Here is a 12,133-nt window from a genome sequence, read left to right as displayed (position 1 = left end):
TACAAAGACCATGTTTCTACTTCTATGGTCAGTTGACGTGTTACTTTCTAAATGTTGAAGTACTAACAAAGTCATGATCTGAGTCAGTCAACAGGTTTTCTCTTATATTTTAATTTTCAGTTTTTACTCCTTTATAATATTTTTTTGTATTATATCTGATATTAGTTTCAGTTTTTCAGCACAGTCAAGGAAAGCATCATCAGGAAATTCTAAACCTCAGTCAAGAGTACCACATCATGCTGTATGAACTGAAGTTAAAGGAAGAAATGTTGAAAAATAAGTCTATAGAGTATGAGAGCCTCAAAAACCTAACAGAAAGGAAGAGATGTCATGGGAAGAATAAGATCATTTTAAATTGTTCAAAGTCTGCAGGTATGGAGGAAATCTTGAATAAAATACCAAATTATTTCATATTTTTCTTCTTTCAAAGCTTTGAGATGTAACATGCAGTGTATGAGCTCATGACCTGTGGGTTCATGGGCAATGTGGCTCTCTTAAATATAAGTGGGCTTCCTTATTTCAGGTAGAGAACTGGAGCCTCCCAAACCTGCTAGGATTAGTAGAACCTTGTAGTTTCCAGCACTCAGGGCCAGTCTGGTATTCCTGTTGCCTGTAGGAGATGAGAGAGTGTGTCATCTCCCCTGAAAATTCAGGTCACTTTGCTCCTGTGAGCAAATCGTATCTCCCACTTTGTTTGTGACATGGAATATGGAAGTTGTCAGTAAGAATGTATTTACTAAATAATTAGGCTAAGAATGATTCAAAGGTTTTTATGTGAGTGCAATTATAAAAATAATTGTGTGTGTGTGTTTTCATTCTGTCTTTGCTTCACATAGTTGACTCTCTGTGACTGAAATATCCTCCCTGCAGCACATACATTAGCTGTATCATAGCATCCACACTTGTCCAGCTGCTTATAATGATGCCACTAATTATGCCCAAGAGATGATGATATGAAATATCAATAAACTTTTCTATTTTGCATCGTGGCTGGTTATCTTTAATTCACTAATCAATAATTAGTCATCATTTGTTCAGGATTTAGTTTACAAAGAGCTTTGCATATAATCTCATTCTTCTATGATAGCAGGAATTGATTATCTTCACTATTAAATGATCAATAATATTTTAAAACTGGTGCACTATAAAATATATGAAAGGAAAAAACTCCTAAAATGATCCTCTTGGCATTTCTGAACTAAAATTATTTTAGTTTATAATCTTAAAATAAGTTTATTATTTGTATAAAAGGGCATAATACTATAATCTGAGCAATTAGGTAACTGAGGCAGGAGGATTGCAAGTTTATGATCATCGTGGGGTATAGAGCAAGTTCAAAACCAGACTGAGCTACTTTGTCACCTAGGAAAACAAGGGCTGGACATATAGTCGACTAGTAGACTGTTGTTATGCCAAGCATCACACAGAACTATCTCAATTTTATTGTGGTATTATTGCTCCAAGAAATGGCACGTACTGTAATGTATTCAACTTGGTAAGTGTGGGAATACAGACATACCAGTGAAACCATCACCACAATCAGGAAAACAGACTAACTTCTTCAAATCCTTCATCATCTATCTCTTTTTTCCCTTTTATGATAAGAACACTTAACATAGTGTTTGGACAATTTTTCTGTTACAGCAAATCTCTAAAATTTAATCATCCTGTGTAACTGAAACTGTCAAGCTAAAACTGTCCAGTTGTCTCTTCCTCTAGTACGGAGTGTCTTAAGCCTCTGTTTCTTAGATATGGCTATGTTAGAAACCTCCTATGAATGGAACCATGAAGTATTATCCTGTGCCTGCTGTGTTTCATTTAGCATTATTTCTGAAGTTCATACACATTCTCACATGTTAGGATTTCTCTTTTTATGGGAGAGGTGAGAGACTTAACTGTATACTGAGCTGGCTGGACTCAATATGGTGATGATCTCCTGCTTTAGGCTAGGATTATAGGTATGCTTGATCATTCCCAAATGAATTTTCTTTCTTTGAAAGGTTAAATAATATTCTTCTATGAAGGTATGCTTCATTTTCTCTACCCATGTATCAATGATTATATATTGAATTTTTTTATATGTTGGCTTTTATAAACAATGTTGCATGGGACATGGGCATGCAGAGATCTCCTGCCACTCTAGAATTTTGATTTTTGAGAGCTATAAGATATGAGAAGAGCTCTAGTTTTAAGAGTTGTGAGATTTTATTTAGTTATAGAGGCTTAATAAACGTATTGCTCTAACAGATTACCAGATAAGAGTCTAATGATTCATCTTCAATGTTGCAGGCAAACACGTTGAAGGACATTGGTTCTGTTGTGGCACAAAATGTTATTATGTTATCATGGACAGTAAATCGTGGAATGGATGTAGGCAGACTTGCCACACTGCAACCCTTTTGGCAATTGATGACAGTGATGAATGGGTACTGTATATTCTAAATACACATTATTTTCTTGGACTCTGTTACCCTTGGAAAATAAGATGCTGAGGCCAGGGAGGAGTTTAGAAAGAAGACCATTCAAGTGCTGTGTGTTTTATCTGTCATATGAGCAGAAATTGGGCAGTTAATTCTCCCTGGAGACTCTGGCCTGCTACTTCGTAAGCATTCAGCACACTGCATCTGTTATGATAAGCTTGGTTAAAAAGGTTGCAGTTGGGTTTTTGCAAGAGCCTTCCTTCTAAAGGAGAGTCTCACAGAGATGCACGCTTTCACTGGATCAAGTTTAATTCTTTGGCAAATTCAGCCTGTAGTCAACAATTATTTATCTTCATAGAATGACAAATAAAACCACACAGACAAAAGTTTGGGTTACTATCAAGAAACCAGATATGAGGTTGCTGGGAAGTGGTCAGTCTCTGTCATTTACCAGCCAATTATTGTGTAAAGTAATTGACCTCTGTGGTTCTGTCTGCAAACAGACATGGTAGTAAAGACCATGGAAGTCATGACAGTTTTATCAGTCAACCCCATGGTGGTATTCATTGCATCCATCTATAATAACTTTACCTCATCAGTACTCTGAAGTACTGTATACAGTTGTCTATCCTTGAAAAAGAATTTCTAGAAGAGAAAATATAGTGGCCTTGATACTGAACTCTCCGTTAAGTTTATTGCTAAATAGAATATGATACTTTAAAAATTACTTTTTTCTGTGTAGGAGTGTTTTACATACATATATATAAGTATACCCATATGTGCAGTGCCTGAGGATGCTAGACAAGGGTCAAGAATACTTGGAATTCAAGTTATTAACAGTTGTTGGCAGCCATGTGGGTGCTGGGAAATGAACATGGATACTCTGCAAGAAAAGTCAGTGCTCTTAATCACTGAGTCATCTCGCCATCCCCAGAATGTGTTTTTATAGAGAATAACTGGCAAGGATCATCCTGAAACCTCGATGTCCTTATAAATGAAAGTTAGGTGAAAATATCCCAAATTTAATAGATTTTAAAAATTATAACATAAAGTAATTGTTAATCACAAATAGTGAAATAATTTTCCAATGATGCAGTAATGTTGTTAAATTAAAACCTTTATTTTTAAAAAATTCATTAATTTAGACTTCGTGGCACTGTGAAATTTTGTTGTTGTTGCTGTAAGACAGGGTTTCATGTAGAGCAAGGTGGCCTTGAAATCCTGGTCCTCCTTCCTCTACAACCCAAAGGCTGGGATGACAGTCCTGCCTCACTCTGTCTGATCTGCTGTCATTTATGTCTTAAAAGATATTAAATATATTTATTTTATACTAGGATTTGGAAGCGATCAAGTGCCATTTCTTTTTAATGAGCTTAGAGAAAAAGAAAATCTTTCAGTGTTGAATTTCTGATTAATGCTTGTATGTCCTCCTTCCTCTACAACCCAAAGGCTGGGATGACAGTCCTGCCTCACTCTGTCTGATCTGCTGTCATTTATGTCTTAAAAGATATTAAATATATTTATTTTATACTAGGATTTGGAAGCGATCAAGTGCCATTTCTTTTTAATGAGCTTAGAGAAAAAGAAAATCTTTCAGTGTTGAATTTCTGATTAATGCTTGTATATTCTGTAAATTTTGACCAGTAAGATTTTTTTTTTTTTTTTGGTCTTTTTGAGACAGGGTCTCCCAGCTAGCCTGGAAGTGCCCATGTAGTTGAGGCCAGCCTTGAATACATAGAGATCTGCATGCCTCTTCCTCTAGTGTGATGGGATCAAAGGCGTGCGCCTCCACTCCTGGCTTTTGCTAATAGATTTTTTTAAAAAAGAGAACACAATTTACCTTAATGTAAGCCCCAACTGTAAATAATTGCCCATTATGTTTCTTGTTCTACAGCAATTTGACAGCATTGAATTTACAAGGTCAGGATGGAAAGTGTGGATTTTTTACTTCAAAAAGAATAGACAACAGTGACTGTGGTAAAACCTACCCATGCATCTGTGAAAAGAGAATGGACATGTTCTCTGATTCAGTGTGCAACAAGAAGGAAAGGTAAAGACAGAGAATGTCATTTTTGTGTTTCCTATAGTAGTCTGTGACTGCTCACAATGAGATGTTTCTGACCACAGGATTTAGTCAACTGGACAAACAGAGAGAGGAACTGGAGGAGAAGGGTAATGACCTTCTGGAATCTGACTTACCAGATCATAGCCATTTTCCTTCCTAGAGGACACAAAGCAGCTTGTCTGGAGGGTGGGCATCCTTTGCTCCAAGGTCTGGAGGAATGGCGCTTTCTGTGTCCCGAGCCACCCACAGAACCAAATAAAAAATTCTGATATTTGGATATTTCATTACAAGAGGATAAATCATTTCAATACTTTTTGGCTTTAATGACATAGTTACTACAATGTACTGGTGTTTCTGTTTATTTTTTGATTACTGTGTGCTATTTTTTACATTTTGAAAATGTCATCATCTTTAAAAACATTTATTTTATTTTCCATAAAATATAATTTCAAACTTGATGAATAGTTATAAGAATATTTCAAGGAATTCTCAAAGAAGCCTTAAACATAATCATAAGTTGCTTATATTTTACATGGTCTCTAGCTCATCTCTTGCTGAACCAATTGTTAATACAGTAATACTAATTGAGGTCAGCTAGGTGTGCTGGCTCAGGCTTATAATCTTATAGGTGCATAAGATTGAGGTCAGGCTATGCTGCATAGGAAGTTTGAGGTCATCTTGGACTACAGAGTAAGAAGCTATCCAATGAATGCAAATAATAATAATAATTATAATACCCAAACTGTACCTAAGTAGTCTCCTAGGACAAGCAATTGCTCCTATAAAATTATACTAAAATGATCAAACCCAAGAAATTCAGTACTGATGTTGTAATATGTTGTTATCCATATCGATATTCATATTTCTCAATTTTATTTATACTGTATGTCAAAGTCAATTTTTTTCTCCAAGTTCAAGATCATGTAGTGTCTTCGCTTCCAATTTTCTTTTTATTGATTTTTAGTGATGAACAGTTTTTTACTGATGATTTGTTATTTTGGCTTTGAAGTTGTAAAAATTATGCCTCCTTATGTTTGATGATTTCATACATGAACACACTATGTGCACATCATTTCTATCATTTCTACCCACTTCTTCCCTCTCCAATTTCTCCCCTGTTCCTCCAACTACTTCTTCAAACCAAACCAAAACCAAAATCAAAACAAAATGGTTCTCCTTCCATAGGCATCTCCCCACTGCCTGGGGCTCTACATCTATGCGTGTGTCCTTGTCAAATATATCTTTATCTGTGATGGCATGTTGATGGGTGCTTTGCCTTTGCATGTCTTGTTCATGGGAGCAACATTCCTGTTTTGTTCACAAGAAGCTATCACACAGCAATGGTTTTGGGTTTCTGGCTCTTTTACTGCCCGCCTTTTTCCATGATGCTCCTTTAATTTTAGGGATAGAGGATGTTATAGATGTCCCATTTGGGGCTGGGCTCCCCATTGTCATTTATCTTCTCCATTCTGAACAGTTGTGGAACTGTCTACCAGTCTTCATCAGCTGGGAAAAGAAACTACTTTGGTAAGATATGAGAGCTGCATTTATCTATAAGGATGAGAATTTAAAAGGCAGCTGGAAGATATGGGAGTGAAAGGTTCTACCCTAGGGCTGATAATCTCTCCATCCAGAGGTTCTTGGCTAGTTTTATACTACCAGGCATTAGTTTCCTCCAAGTGAGGGGGTTTGAGGTTTGGTTAGAAAATTGCCTATTGCTTCCAAAATGTAAATGCCACTGTTGTACAGCAGGGCTATTTTGTTAGACCTGTCACTGTGTTTCGCAGGCTTCATGGCTGGGCAGAATTATCGTTTACTTTTCTACCTTAGCATCTTGCAGAGCACCTTCCAACACTATGAAAGCCAGCTCTCAAGGAAAAAGTTTCCATATCATTACTAGGTTGGTTTCTCCTGGTCCTTTGACCAAAGTGTGTGGTGTCTTCATTAACAGCGTCTTATCTTGATGTTGTGTCAGGTATCCAAGAGCAAGTCCATAGCCTATGTTGTTTTGCAAATCTTGGAGCTCCCCGACCAATAACCCAAAGGGAGTATCTCATGCCTTGCAATGACATTTTGTTAGATAGTCTATAGTTCCTGGGGATTGCCTTATGCCACTGTGTGGTTTAACTGCATTAAAACCAAGTTGAATAAAATCTGTCATCTGTCAATCTATCATCTATCTATCTATCTATCTATCTATCTATCTATCATCTATCTATCTATCTATCATCTATCTATCATCTATCATCTATGTGAGTTTGTCTCTCAACTGCTGTAACAAAACACTCTGACCACTACCAACTTGGGGAGGAAACCGTTCATTTGTCTTATGTCTCCCAGGTCACAGTTCATCAGGGATCCCAAGGTAAGAACTCAGGGAAGGACCCTGGAGTCAGGAGCTGGAGCACAGGCCATGGAGGATAACTGCTTACTGGCTTGCTCCCCTGTCCCCTGCTCAGCCTGCTCTCTTATGCAACACAAGCCCTCCTTCCCAGGGGTGGCACCACCCACAGTGGGCTGGGCCCTCCCACATCACTCAACAATCATGACGACACTCCGCAAACATGGCTACAGGGCAGTCCAATGAATGCAATTCCTCAATTGAGGCTCCCTCAACCCAAGTGAATCAAGTTGACACTAAAGCTATCCAGCACACTCTATCATCTATCTATCTATCTATCTATCTATCTATCTATCTATCTATCTATCTATCATCTATCTATCTATCATCTATCATCATCATCTATCATCTATAAATCTATCATCTATCACTCATTCATCTATCTATCTATATCTATTTATCTATCTATCATCTATCTATCATATATCATCGATCTATTATCTATCTATCTATCTATCTATCTATCTATCTATCTATCTATCTATCAATCATCTGCTATCTATCCATGTTGGGTGTGGTAGTGCATGCCTTTAATCCCAGCACTCAGGAGGCAGATATAGGCAGATCTCTGTGAAATCAAAGCAGCTCGTCTCCATAGTGAGTATAGTGAGTTTCACCTGGGGCTATTGATCCCGAAAGTTGTCATCTGACTTCCACAGGCACCTACTTGTACACACACACACACACTCACACACACACACACACACATACACACACACACACAAAATGTTATTTTTTTTTTAACTAATGAATTTGGGTGGCCTCTTTTTTTGGTCTTATTGATACAGGGTCTCCTTGTAGCTCCAGCTGGCCTGGAACTCACTATGTAGACCAGGCTGGCCTGAAACTCACAGAGATCTATCTGCCTCTGCCTACAGTGTGCTGGGATCTAATGCATGTGCCACCATGCCTGGCCTTTCTCTTTCTTTCTGTTAACTCAGCTAAGGGTCTGTCATACTTTCTCTTTTTCCTCAAAGAACCAGCTCTTAGATTCATTAATTTTTGTTTCCTTTATTTCATTAATTTCTGCCCTGATTTCTATTATTTCTTCCCATATACTCGTTTTGGGTTTGTTTCTGAAATGGCAAAACTAACTCCGTTTTGTTCTAGCTTAATTTACTTCAACCTGTGTTTTTGCCCAGCAATTCCCACTGCAGCCAGCCAGGCAAATGGTCTCATGCAGGTATTTTTAAGGAGTACATTGTTTCTACAATACTGAGAAACTTACAAGTAGCCAGGTAGCAGGTCCAGATAGCATGTCCCCCCTCTCAGCTCTACCTGCATCTCTATGGAGCCGACTGTTTCTGCATTCTGAGAAACTTGTTTTGTTCATAACCAAAACTTTTTGTTAATTGTATACCTCTTTGTTAACTGACCTGCCCCTGGTCTGGTGTAACTGTGGTGATCTGATGTAACTATGATTAATGGCTTTAACCACCGTCATGATGTAATTGTGTTTTTAAGCTTTATAAGTCCTGCTCTGCTTCTCCTTGGGTTTGAGAATTCTCTTGGTCATGAGCCCCCTTTCTGATCACTGCCTTCCTAGCTAGCTTATAGAGGACTCCTAATTGCACTACCGCATTGGGTGCAATCTCGCTAGGTATTAATTTTCCAAAACACTTGAGGTGCGTCACTAAGCTATTAATTTGTGCTTCTTCTGATATTTCTTCCATGCAGCTAACTAGAGATATAAATTTCCTTCTTAGGACTCCTTTCTATGTTCCTGAGAAGTTTTGGTGTATGTGTTTTCATTTATTTCCAGGACTTTAAAAATGTTTTCTTCTTGGTTTATTTTTGTGACCCATTCATCACTGAGAAGTGTGTTTTCATGTGCTTATTGGTCACTTGTGTCTTTTTCTTTGTCAAGTGCCTTTCCATTTTGCTTAGTTCTTTTTTATGGTTGGGTTTATCTGTCTTCTAATTATAGTACCGTAAATGTTCTTTATACAGTTTCAATAGAAATCCTTTGTTAGATGTATGTTTAATAAATCTGTTTTCCTACAATATAAAATAAATCGATGGTAACTGTTTGGGTCAATGTGTGAATTTTTTTATTCTGTCTCAGTGACCTATGTCACTAGTTGGAGTGACACAGGTCTAGAGCCTTGGAGTAAAATGCATGATCCTCTAGAACTGGAGTTACAGGTAGATGTGAGCCATGTGGCTATCTATTTTAAAAAAGAATTTTCTCTTTTTGATATGGGGACAATACTGGCTTTATTTTTATTTGGAAGATGTATTTATCTTCTCTCTACATTTTGAAAGTTTAATTTTTGGTAGAGTTTATATTTTGTTTTCTTAAATCATAGATCAAGTTTATCAGTGGGATGATGATCTGGACCCAGCAATCTCTTTGTGAGAAGGTATTTACTTAATAAGGAAAAACATTTTTTTAATGGACTTAGGGCTAGTCAGACATTCTATTTACTTCACTTAATTTTGGTAACTGTTGCCTTTTAAAATATTTGTACTTTTAACTAAAATTTCAAATTTATATTGTATTATTGTGTCAGATTCTTAGGGATGCACCAACAAAGACCACAAACATGGGAATTAAAAAACACCAATATGACTTCTCTTATTCTTACAGTCCTCAGATTTTGGATTGTTTGACTGCTTTTTGAATTTGCATGGATAGCATCTCATAGACCAGGCTGACTTCCAACTCACTGTACAGTGGAGGATGTGTTTGATCTCTTGACCTTCCTGTCCAGGCTTCCAAAGTGCTGGGATCATAGATATGCAACCAAGCCCCCTCCCCAACCATTGAAGGCCAGATGTGTGCTGTTTTCTCTGGTCTGGACATGCCCATTGCCATCTCTTGAATCAGAGAAGTTGTGATGACACGGAAGACTCTCATCCAGTTGGGCCCAACTACCCTTTGTGGAGAAAGAGAGTAGGTGGTTCAACAAACCTCAAGATATTTTGGTGACTTCAAGACATTGTTATATATATATATATTATTTATTTTTTAGAATAATCATTTCATTATAGCTTTAACATACTCAATGACAGTTTCCAGAGCAAATATGCATTTCTTTCAAAACTGGCTATAAAATTTTCAGGTTCACTGTTGAATTAATACAGTTAAACAAGAAATCTTTTTTATACGTATTCCCAGTTTACATAATAGGTAAACAATGGACTTAGGGGAGACTCCATTAATACCTGCTTGTCAGTTGCCACTGATACAACTTTTCCTGGACTGCCTATGTAGATTAAATTTTTTTCAACATTTGTTTTTGTTTTTTTGTTTTGTATTGAAGACAGAATCTTGCTATGTACTGGAAGCTATACAAAAGAAGCAGGCCTTGAACTTGCAGCAATCCTCCAGCTTAAGTTTTCTTCCCACGTGCTGAGATTACAGGTGTGGGCACCGTGTCCACATACCTCCTCATCTATTAAATGCCAGAACATTTGCAATTAAAATAGAAATTTCATTGCAGCATGAATGTAATTATTTCTTGGATGGAATTTTATTAATTATATTTCTCTGCTGTTTTTGTGTTTTGTTTTGCATTCAAAAACTCAATATTATAAATGGAGATGAAAATATTTTTATTACTACATCAACAATATGTTGTATAAATCACTTAAAGTGAATATATTAAAACTTTTTGGCAAAGTGAGGATTTGGGATTACTCAGTTGAAACCAGCAGCTTATTATTCAGATGTCTTTCTTATTTATAAGTCACCAAAGACTTGTTATTTTATTGTTCAAAGAAATTACCAGATTATTTTACTCACTGTGGAAAATAATTTAATTCAATTCAATATTGTGCATAACATAAAAAGTTTTTGTGCTCTTTGGCATAAACAGTTGGATAGAGTTCCATAAATTTCTTTATAAAAAGATGTTCTGGAATGTATTACCATTTTTATTGGGTTTAGCTCTTGAAAAAAATATCAAAGTATCTTATCTACTTATGTGCTCTCAAGTTCCATGCCTCCTCTGCACTTTTGAATTCATATCATTGTCATTTCTGGTGTGAGTTATTTGTTCACACTCCTTTCCCTCAAAGTGCCCCATAGTGTTTTCATTTTTTGTCTTATACAAAATCATGACTTACTCATCCGCTTTATGGGGTAAATGGAAGTTGTTAGAATTCAGGATAAGAAGGCAACATGATAAAGAATTAGAAATGGAATTCGACCTCAGCAGATACAGATAGCTTTATTAGCCATGAAGGTTAAGCAGCTTTCCCTCCCACAGGAATTGAGGTTGTGCATAGAATGTACTAGTTTGATTCTTCATTGCTGTGACAAAACACTCCTACCACTCACTACCAACTAGGGGAGGAAAGTGTATATTTATCTTATGTCTCCCAGGTCACAGTTCATCAGGGAGCCCAAGGTAGGAACTCAGGACAGAAACTTGGAAGCAGGAGCTGGAGCACAGGCCATGGAGGAACACAGCTTACTGGCTTGCTCCTAAGCCCTACTCAGCCTGCTTTCTTATGCAACACAGGCCCACCTGCCTAGGGGTGGTACCATGCACAGTGGGCTGGGCCCTCCTGGCTGGGCCCTCCCATATCACTCATCAAGAAGGTGCCCCATAGATATGGCCACAGGCCAGTCCAATAGAGGAAATTCCCCAATTGATGCTCCCTCAACCCAGGTGTGTCAAGTTGACACTAAAACTATCCAGTACATAGGGGTTCTAAGAAAACTGGAATTACAGTGGTCCATAAAATCCCAGAGGGTGGATTGTGCCTTCTTGGGTGACTTAGAGCTCCTTCCCAGAATCTGGGAAGGAGAAATAGGGAGTTCTTAGAGGGGAAACATATACCTATAGCAAAGGAGTTGATAAAGAACAAGGTTCCCACTTAGTGCTGCCAATGTGTGCATGAGTGTAGGACAGTGTATGGAGCATGGGTAGCACTCAGGGATTACATCCTAGAAGAAAAGTGAGTCTCCCATTCCCAGTAACCATCAATATTACTCCTCAGTAAGAGGTAAGATGTCATGCTCTGTTCTCTGATTCATGCCAGGATTTTTGGTGACTTGGTCTTATACAGGTCTGGTGCATCTAGTCAAAGCAGCTGTGAGTTCACATGTGCAATGGCCCTGCCATGTTCTGAAAATGCAGCTTTGTTGCAGATCTCCTCTGCTCTGCTCTCTCAATATTCTGCCCCCTTTTCTGGGATGATCCTCAAGACTTGAAGAAGGGAGTGTGATAGCAGTGTCATTTAGAGGTAAGCACTCTATAGTCTCTTATTCTCTGTGTGTTGACCAGCTGCAGTTCT

The sequence above is a fragment of the Nannospalax galili genome, unplaced genomic scaffold (genome assembly GCF_000622305.1).
Source record: "Nannospalax galili isolate Female #2095 unplaced genomic scaffold, S.galili_v1.0 scaffold1313, whole genome shotgun sequence".
Lineage (NCBI taxonomy): Eukaryota > Metazoa > Chordata > Mammalia > Rodentia > Spalacidae > Nannospalax > Nannospalax galili.
This window is presented reverse-complemented; position numbering follows the sequence as displayed.